Below are 10,434 nucleotides of genomic sequence, written 5' to 3' on the forward strand. Positions count from 1 at the left end.
ACATCTTCTGTTGATATACTGTCACGGGAGCAGTGATATTCCTGTCAAGTTCCATATGCATTGTTTCCATCACTCCATCAGTTTGGTGGTTTCTGCCACTGTTGTGTTGCCAAACAGTTGTATAATTATGATTTCAACTGTAGACTAATGCAATAATACTATCTCTTCTCTCCTTTCCCCTTCTTTTTTTCCTCTATACTTTTTAACATTGAATTACTGAAATAAGGATATTTAAAGTTAGAGAAAAAAAAATACATTTCAAACATGTTCAGCTGTTTCTTGTATTGTACTCGTATCGATAAGATCAGTTCCAGAACCAGAGTAATATCCATCGCAATAATCGCATAGCAGTACCAGTATGTAGTTAAACCAAGAGGTACTTGTGTCAGTAGTTTCAGTACATTATAAAATCTTACATTATATTTCTTTTTATTATTAGGTTTGTATATCCTTTACAAAGGTTATATTTCAACTTTTGTTATAAAATACAGTATTCTTATTTTTGAAATGTACTTATCACTTATTTGCAACGATATATATTTTGGCAAATGTCTTACATTACAAATATTTTTTTTACTGAATTTTCTTCAATATCCTTTCAAAAATTTTGTCTCTACTTCAGATATAAAGTATTAATGAAGAGGTCAAACATAGGAAAGCCACACTATAACATATATCTTTATTCTTTGATATAAAACAGTTATAATGACATAAGTCTACTCAAGATTGGAGCGTATGTGTGTTTTATAGGCTTTATAAAATATGTAGGCCATAATCAGTTAATTACATGAAGAGGAGTCGGAGTTGGAGTCGGTGGTGCCAAAAATAGAGAAGTTGGAGTCAGAGTCGGTGGTGCCAAAAATAGAAGAGTCAGAGTCGGAGTCGGTGGTCCCAAAAATAGAAGAGTCGGAGTCGGAGGTTTTGTGTTCCGACTCCACAGCCCTGATTAAATAAGATACTAATGGGCGGGGGTAATCTGGTATTTATGGGGGGCTTCAATTTCAAAGAAATTTGTTGGGAGAACATGACAGTGAGAGGAGAAGATTTGTGGGGTAATGTACTACTGGACATGACCATGGAATATACAATGACTCAGTGGGTCAGTGAAAACACCAGATGCAGAAATAATGAGGAGCCATTGAAATTAGATTTAATATTTACAACAGAGTCTGAAATTGTGGATAAAATCCAATACAAGACTCCAATTGGAAAGAGTGACCATATACTCATTGAGACTGAACTAAAGGAGAGAAATGAAAAGCATAGGAAAGGAAGATTGATGTACAACTAAACGGACTTTGGAAAACTAAAGAAATACTTCCAGAATGCAAATTGGGAACAATTTTACATGGAAGAGACAAAAGTGGAAGAGAAAAGGGATATCTTGATGGATAATTACAATGAAGGGGTGAATAGGCATGTACCAAGACAGAAGCTAGAGTGTACATTAAATGCTGGTTCAACAAAAGATGCAGTGAGGCAAAAGATAGAAGGGACAGAGCTTGGAAAAGATGGAGAAAAGATAAAAAACCTGGAAAATGGCAAGTTTATAAACTATAGAAATGAGTATGTTAAAGTGAGAAGAGAGAAAAAAAGGAACCATGAAAAGGATATTATAGATAAATGCAAAGAGTAACTCAAGCTATTCTATTGATACGTGAATGGTAAACTTAAAAACAAACAGGAAATGGTGAACTTATCCAAGGGAATATAGAATACACAGAAGAATTAGAAATGGCCGAAGTCATGGATAATCACTTCAAATCTGTTTTCACTAGAGAGAAAGCACAATATTGGGATGAAGGAAATGAAAGGCAATCTCCCCCATGACGTCAGGAAATCACATGGCCCGGATGGAATTGCAAATTGGATTCTAAAAGAATGCATAGAAGAACAGACAAAATACATAACATAATAAGTGGCTCACTTCTAGAAGGAAAAATACCAAAAGACTGGAAAATTTCTAACATTGTACCAATATATAAAGGAGGAAACAAGGAAGAACCAACTAACTACAGGCCAGTCTCACTAACAAGTACTATAGCCAAAATTTGTGAGAAAATCATCAAGAATAGATGGGTAAAACACCTGGAAGACAATAATATAATAAACCCAAGACAATTTGGGTTCAGACAAGGAAGATCATGTACCACAAACTTAATATGTTTCTACTCAAGATTAATAGACAGTACAAGAAAGGAATGGATGGGCTGATTGTGGCTTCCTGGACTTGCAAAAAGCTTTTGACAAAGTACCACATTAAAAAAAAAAAAAAAAAAAAAAAAAAAAAAAAAAAAAATTGGAACATATAGGGGGGATACAAGGGACCCTACTAAAATGGATGGATGACTTTCTGATTGGTAGAAAGATGAGAGTAGTGCTCAGAGAAAAATATTCAGGTTTAAAAGAGGTGATCAGTGGAGTACTGCAAGGATCTGTATTGGCTTCAAAAATGTTTGCTATTTATGTGAATGACATGGATGATGATGTGAAATGTTACATGAGCTTCTTTGCAAATGACACCAAACTGTTAACCACTTCCATATGGTGACGCCTACGTAGGCGGCATGAGGAGCAAGTGGGTACTCGATGATGCCAACGTCGCCATCTTGATTATATTTATTGTAGTCGTACCTACATAATTTCGATTCTCTCTAAACTGGCTTCATCAATTTTCTATGGTTATCATAATACATGGGTGAAAGAGAACGAACGATTGAGCAGTGACTTTATTTTTTATAATGCGATTATTATGATGCAACATCGCACGTCGGGCAGCTAATGCTGCCAAACGTGCGATGTGCCCCGGAGTGAAGAGGTTAAGAAAAGTAAAAACTGAAAAGGATTGCGAATCACTGCTGGAAGACCTGGAGTCACAAATGGGAAGTGGACTTCAATATTAACAAATGTAGCATAATGTAGTTTGGAAAAAGCAAAAATAGAATATCAGGACAATATAAAATTGAAACCAAGGAGGTAAAGAAGGAGAGATCCAAAAAAGATTTAGGTGTAATTATCTTAAACGACTTGTCCTATGATAAACAGACAAACAAAACTGTCGGAGAATCCTACAACTTGCTAAGATCAATAAAAGTAGCATTTACATGTTTGGACGAAGAAATTATAAAAAAAATGTATATATTGGTCACACTGATAATGCCTAGACTAGAATATGCAGTGACATTGTGGTCACCCAGTACCAAAAAGAATATAAAGAAAATAGAAAGAATCCAGAGAGTAGCCACAAAAATGGCACCTGCACTTGCAAACTTGTCATATGAGGAGAGATTGGCTAAACTGGAGTTATCAACTCTGGAGCAAAGAAGAGAGAGAGGTGACCTACTGACCATCTACAGAATCATGAAGGGCACAGAAATACTCGATAGAGAGGACTTGTTAAACTGGGACAAGAGAAGCACAAGAGGACATAGAAAGAAAATAAAAAAACATAGCTGCATAAAAGATCTGAAGAAAAACAGTTTTCCACATAGAGTGGTGGACACTTGGAACAAACTGGACAAAGAAATAGTGTGCGCAAAAACCATTCATGAGTTTAAGAGCAAACTAGACACTGAGAGATACAAAGGCGGGACACCATGAGCGTAGCTCCCTTTCCTGTAAAATACAACTAGGTAAATACACACACACAAGCCTTTATCCCTTTTACAAGGGAGGTTACCAAAAAACAAAGGCATAAAAACCACTCCCGCACATCCCATCCCCTATATACTACTTCCCAGCCACCCTCTTCCATCCCTCTTATCTTGGCTCCTCCTGGATGACAGGTCATTACTGCATCTCACCCACTGTCCTGGGTCAGCAGTGTTGCAAGACACAATACATCCACAGCAAGGCTGCTTCATTAAATTGATGCCCCCCCTCTGTCCCCTCATGCAGAAATGGAGATGGGGAGAAATCCATTCGGGCTGTGTCAATTTATTTTTCACACATACTCCCTCATCCCCCACCCACTCCTCCTCATGCATCACAGCATCATCCACACACAACCATTCTCCATTCTCCTGTCCTTCCTCAACTGACATTACCCTCTTTCCCAATGCCCATTTTACACTATCTATCCATCTCATCATTGGTCACCCCCTCATGTTCACTCCTTCCATCTATGCCTTCCACACCTCTTTTACTAATCTTTCTTCACTCATTCTTTCCATGTGTCCATCCCAATACTTTTCATCAACCTTATCTCCCAACTCCCTTTCCACACCATTCTCCTCCTCACCTCCCATTTCTCACTCTATCCAGCCTAGTAATCCCTATCATACTTCTTTGGAACCTCATCTCAAACACATTCAAAATCCTCCTTTCTTCCTCTCCTATGTTCCATGCTTTTGTCCCACACAGTGCTGTCAGCACAATCACTCCTTCATAAAATCTCCTTTTAGCATCCATTCCCAAATATCTATTTCTCATTACACTTTTTAATCCCCCAAGGCATTTACCGGTACTTGTTTCTCTCAATCTACATTCTACCTCCATCTCCATTTCTCCCTTTCCTGTCACATTCGCATTCAAGTATCTAAACCTATCCACTTCCATCAGTCTCTCTCCCTTATTCACTTCCAGTTTGCTGCCACTTTCTCCCCTTGTACCTCTTATCACCTTACTTTTACCCAAATTTATCTTCAACTTCCTTCTTGCGCACATTCTCCCAAACTCTGTCACTAATTTCCTCAATCACTCCTCTGATCCTGCTACAAGTGCAGTATTGTCAGCAAACAACTGGCTTATCTCCAACTTTTCTCCATTTTCTTTAACCATCTCCAATCCCCGACCCACTACCCTTGCATTTACCTCTTGCACCACCCTATCCACGTATAAATTTCAAAGCCAAGGTGACATAACACATCCCTGATGAAGTCCCACCTTTACCTCAAACCACTCACTCTCCATTTCTGATTCTAACACAAGCTATATTAATCTTGTAAAAACTCTTGACTGTTCTGAACAGCTTTCCTCCCATTCCATATATCTACAATATCTCCACAGTGCCTTCCTGTCTACCCTGTCATAAGCCTTTTCCAAATCCATAAATTCCCTCAAAAAACATCCTTACCTTTTCCTAAAGCTTCCTCACATATCTGTCCTACCACAAAAATCCGAACCACACAACCTCTACCTGTCCTAAACCCACACTGTTCCTCACCAATTACTCCCTCTGTTCCTCTCCTAATCCTCTCTATCAAGACCCTCCCATAAGCCTTCCCTCTGAAACTACTACACTCACACTTGTCTTTTTTCCCTTGTAAAGTGGAACTATACAGGCACTTCTCCAGTCCTCTGGAGCTCTACCCTCTCTTAAACAAACATTAAATAAACTCACCAGCATGTCCACCATCACTGTACATTTTTTTTTTTTCTTTAAACATTCTGGATGACACCCATCCAACTCAGGTGCCTTACCTGCTCTCATCATCTTAACTGCCTTCACCTCATCTTTCATTATTTTTCCTCCTTTTTTCTCACTCATCACTGTCATTTTCTTAGTGCTTCCCACTGCAACCACCATTCCCTCCCTTTCCTCCTTCACATTTAGCAACTCCCTAAAATACTCTGCCTATCTTCCTCTTACTGGCTTCTCTTCCATCTGCACCTTTTACCTTTTCTTCTCTACTTGATTTGCCTCCTCTTCCTCTCTTAATTTCTTTCCAAAACATATTCTATTACTTTCAAAATTTTCTGTCATACTCTTACCCCATTTCACATCTGCTAACCTTTTTGCCTCATTTATTTTGTAACCAATCTGTGAAAGCTTGCTTCTCTTCTTCAACCTTCTTTGGTTCCTCATCCCACAACTCACTACCCTTCCTTCTATTTCCTCCCCTCCTCCTTGTTCCACACACCATCTTTGCACACCTTGTGACTCCCTCCTTGAACCCTCCCCATTCCTCCTCCACTCGTAGTTCTATTCTATCCTTCACTTTCTTCCACTTCTCTCTCAGCTTCTTCTTGTACTCCTTTTCTTTCTCATTTAAGCAGTTTACTTTAAACATCTCCCTACCTTCTGTCCTTTTCCTCTTTCTCCATCTATCCTCCACTCTCCACCAAAAATTATCTAATATTCCCCCACTCTCTCCCCTTAGAACATGTACATCATTAATTCTTCCTACTATACTCCTGGTTGCCACTATATAGTCCATTAATGCTCTATCTACCACCCTTCCATCCACCACCCTCTCCCAATTATACTTATGCTTGACTTTTTTCCTAAACACTGTATCTGTCATGATGAACTCTACACACACACACATATTATATATATATATTTATATATAAATATATATATATATATATATATATATATATATATACATATATACATATATATATATACATATATATATATACATATATATATATATATATATATATATATATATATATATATACACATATATATACAAATATATATATATACTCACTACCTTTCCTTCAATTTCCTCCCCTCCTCCTTGTTCCATAAACCATATTTACGCACCTTGTGACTCCCTCCTTGAACCCTCCCTATTCCTCCTCCACCCTTAGTTCTACTCTATCCTTCACTCTCTCCCACTTCTCTCTCAGCTTCTTCTTGTACTCCTTTTCTTTCTCATTTAAGCAGTTTACTTTAAACATCTCCCTACCTTCTGTCCTTTTCCTCTTTCTCCATCTATCCTCCACTCTCCACCAAAAATTATCTAATATTCCCCCACTCTCTCCCCTTAGAACATGTACATCATTAGTTCTTCCTACTATACTCCTGGTTGCCACTATATAGTCCATTAATGCTCTATCTACCACCCTTCCATCCACCACCCTCTCCCAATTATACTTATGCTTGACTTTTTTCCTAAACACTGTATCTGTCATGATGAACTCTACACACACAAACACACATATTATATATATATACATTTTCATATATATATATATATATATATATATATATATATATATATATATATATATATATATTATATATCTATATATATATACATATACATATTCATATATGTATATTTATCTATCTATCTATATATATATATATATATATATATTCATATCTATATATATATATATATATATATATACATATACATATTCATATATTCATATCTATATATATATATATATATTCATATCTATATATGCAAATATGTATACATATATATATATATATATATATATGTATATTAATAAACATATATATATATATACATATATATATATATATATGTATTTATGCACACAAATTCTCTATACATTTTATGCTAACAAATTTTCTTGTCTTTTGGGATATTTAAAAAAAAAGTATTTAAATACATTCAAAAGTGCTTAATGAGTGTGGAAGGGGTACTGATATTCCAAAAACCTAATATGTTGGGGCATTCTCTCTATATTGCAGATTTTCATCTATCACAGGCAATCCTAGAATGTGAACCCCACAATTAATGGTGGATGACTGCAAGTAATGGAATATGCTTGGTTTAATGGAATGTTCACTAATACTAACTTTCCAGGATATTCCCCCAGTTAATTCATACTCCCTATAAATTTGGCTTTTGCTAAATAGAGACTCATTTTAATGGACTTCTACTGTAGCACAATTTGAATGGAAACTTGATCAATTCTGGGTAAACTGAATATTATTTTGAGGACCACAATGGAAAAAAGCTTGCATACTTTTTGTATTATCCATTTAATATGTATTATCCAGTAAATTATCCATTTAATATGTATTATCCAGTAAATTATCCATTTAATATGTATTATCCAGTAAATTTTGACGCAGCCCGAAGGGATTTCTCCCCGTCCTCTCCATATATGCAAGGGGGGACGGAGAGGGGGGGTCGCCGATTAAATGAAGCGGCCTTGCTGTGGATGTGCTGTGTCTTGCGACACTGCTTCTGACCCAGGGCGGTGGGCAGGGTGCAGGGATGACCCGTCATCCAGGAGGTGCTCAGATGAGAGGGAGGGTGGGAGGGGTGTGGAGTGTATTTAGGGATGAAATGGGTGGGAGTGTTTTTATGCCTTTCCCTTTTTGGCTACCTCCCTTGGAAGGGGGAAAAAGCCTTGGTATATGTATGTATGTATCATCCATGGCAATTGTTATTGTTATTTTGAACTATGTGTTCTTGTCATTATCTGCCCTTCATGTATATTGATTCTTTGCCAAATAAACTTACTTACTAATGTCCTTTATTAGTGTACAAGCCTGGTCGAGGTCAATTAAGGGAGGACACACAGGACACAAATCAGAGGCCTGACCTACCCAAGCTGGAAGTGATCTGGACATATCGGAGAGCAACTAAATTAATGCCATCCCTCAAGGAGTTATCTTACGAAGAAAGACTGAGGAAGTTGAACTTGCCCACCTTGATGTACAGGAGATCCCGGAGTGACCAAATTGAGACCTACAAAATCGTCACTGGTGTATATGATGGAGCCTGCACTGAGGGTCTCTTTGAATTTAGAGAGGGGTCCAGTACAAGGGGAAATAGTCGGAAAATATTTAAGCCAAGAGCACGGTTGGACCTGAGAAAGTACTCCTTTAATAATAGTCATTAATAATTAATTGGAATGAGCTGCCAGAATGGGTGGTAAATGCAGACACAGTCAAAAGTTTTAAAGCAAGGCTAGACAAATTCTGGGAGGGACAAGAGCAAATATATAACTATAGAGCACAAATTAACACTGCACGCGGCCAGCACCAACATCATACTAGAAATCAGGCTGCCACACTGGAGTCACAGGCCACATAAGGCCTCTTCCAGTAAACTTCAACTGTAATAAACTGTAATATAGGTCATGTGACCTGCATGCAGTATCTATGTAAGATTCCATAAGGGAAGGTATAACTACTCGTACTATAATGCAACAACTATTAATACAACATGAACTTGAGGAGTGAATCAAGAAAGTTGTTACTCATAAGAATATCATAATGAGAGCACAGTGGATTCAAAGTGAAGTTCATGAATTCTTGATTTTTGTACTAAGGAAGACAAGATGGTGACTCATCCCCCAATAAGAATGTAGAACAATGTTGAATGTAAGCAAACGGGATACACATGTTGATAAACATAAAGATGCTTGACAGCCAGTCTTTTTTTTTTCAAATTACTACCAATGTTAATACTAATAACTAATTTGTGATAATTACATCTGAGGGATCAAAATACTAAGAATGATAAGAACGAGTTAATGATAGAGGTAAGATTTAAAGCTGAGACTGACAAACATCTCTATAATATTCTAAATCATTCACTAGTCTCAGTTTTCTAAAAACTGCTACCAACGTAATTATTAATTTGAGATAATTATACATAGGATTCAAAATACTCAATGATAAGATTAAGCTAAGGATAGAGGTAAGAAATGCATCTGTGTGACTAAATCTGACCTAACCTAATTCCTTGGTAAATATAGATGTTTGCCCATCTCAATTTATTTTTTAATAGCTATTAATGTTACTATTAGTTTGCAGTATTTATATATGGGGTTCAAAATACTCAGAATGATAAGACCTAGCCGATGATATAGGTAATACAGCCAAATATCTTGATAAATACCCCCCCCCCGTTTACCCCCCAGCTCAGAATGCCAAATACACTGCCAAACGGGAATTGTAGTGTAGCAAATACCTAATACAAACACACTAAGTTACCCTACCACTATTTGATTGCACTTACGAATTCGAAAGGAATGCACATTTGTTTTGCCTGTACAAAACATAGCCACGGGAACAGCCTCTTCCCATAGCTGAAGGGACGCAACTCTAGGCTTGACGGGATATGATCTATGACATATGTAAATAAACATGACATATAGGCGGTTGTGTAGATTTACTGTTTTCTATATTTTTTTACTTTTCTATTTCTGCATTCTTCTTTATATTTTTTATTTATATACCTTATTTTCCATATCTTATGATTTATATTCTCTCTCTTATATTTTCTATCTCTATTTTTTGTTTCTATTTCTATTTTATATTTCTATATACCCCGTCTGTGGTATTGACTGCAAGCTATTCGGAGGTAACGCTGCTAAATAGCATGCAGCCGATACTTAGGGTCTATATGGGGTACCCCTACGGACCAGATACACACATCATTTTGTCTGTGGTAGAGGAAATCTCTATTCATAGAGAAATGATGATACTTTATTTTATATTTCTATATATCCCGCCTGGGATATTGGCTGCAGGTTATCGTGGGGTTAAAAGCTGTTAAGTAGCATGCTGATACTTCAGGAGTTTAGGGTCTATACGGGGCGCCCCTGCGGACCAGAGTCACACATTATTTTATCTGTGCTACAGGAAATGTCTATTCATAGATAAATGATGATACTTGATTATACTGCGACTATTCCTCCGTTATGCTGTCTCCCCACTCTTCTTACTGCCATGTACCGTTTCTCTGAATTTTCATTTTCTCA

The 10,434-nt window shown here is 36.9% G+C and overlaps 1 protein-coding gene across 1 annotated transcript in view; it reads right to left on the reverse strand.

Annotated features, from left to right (window-relative positions):
- The window catches only part of LOC143030854 (uncharacterized), a 43,771-nt gene extending 33,958 nt beyond the window's left edge, over positions 1 to 9,813 (reverse strand). Inside the window, exon 1 of the mRNA XM_076194076.1 lies at positions 9,690 to 9,813. The gene's annotated coding sequence lies outside the window, so the exon portion shown is untranslated. The remainder of the gene's footprint in view (positions 1 to 9,689) is intronic.
- Positions 9,814 to 10,434: the final 621 nt, after the last annotated feature.

Source organism: Oratosquilla oratoria, chromosome 12 (genome assembly GCF_046742065.1).
Source record: "Oratosquilla oratoria isolate Oo_2021 chromosome 12, ASM4674206v1, whole genome shotgun sequence".
Lineage (NCBI taxonomy): Eukaryota > Metazoa > Arthropoda > Malacostraca > Stomatopoda > Squillidae > Oratosquilla > Oratosquilla oratoria.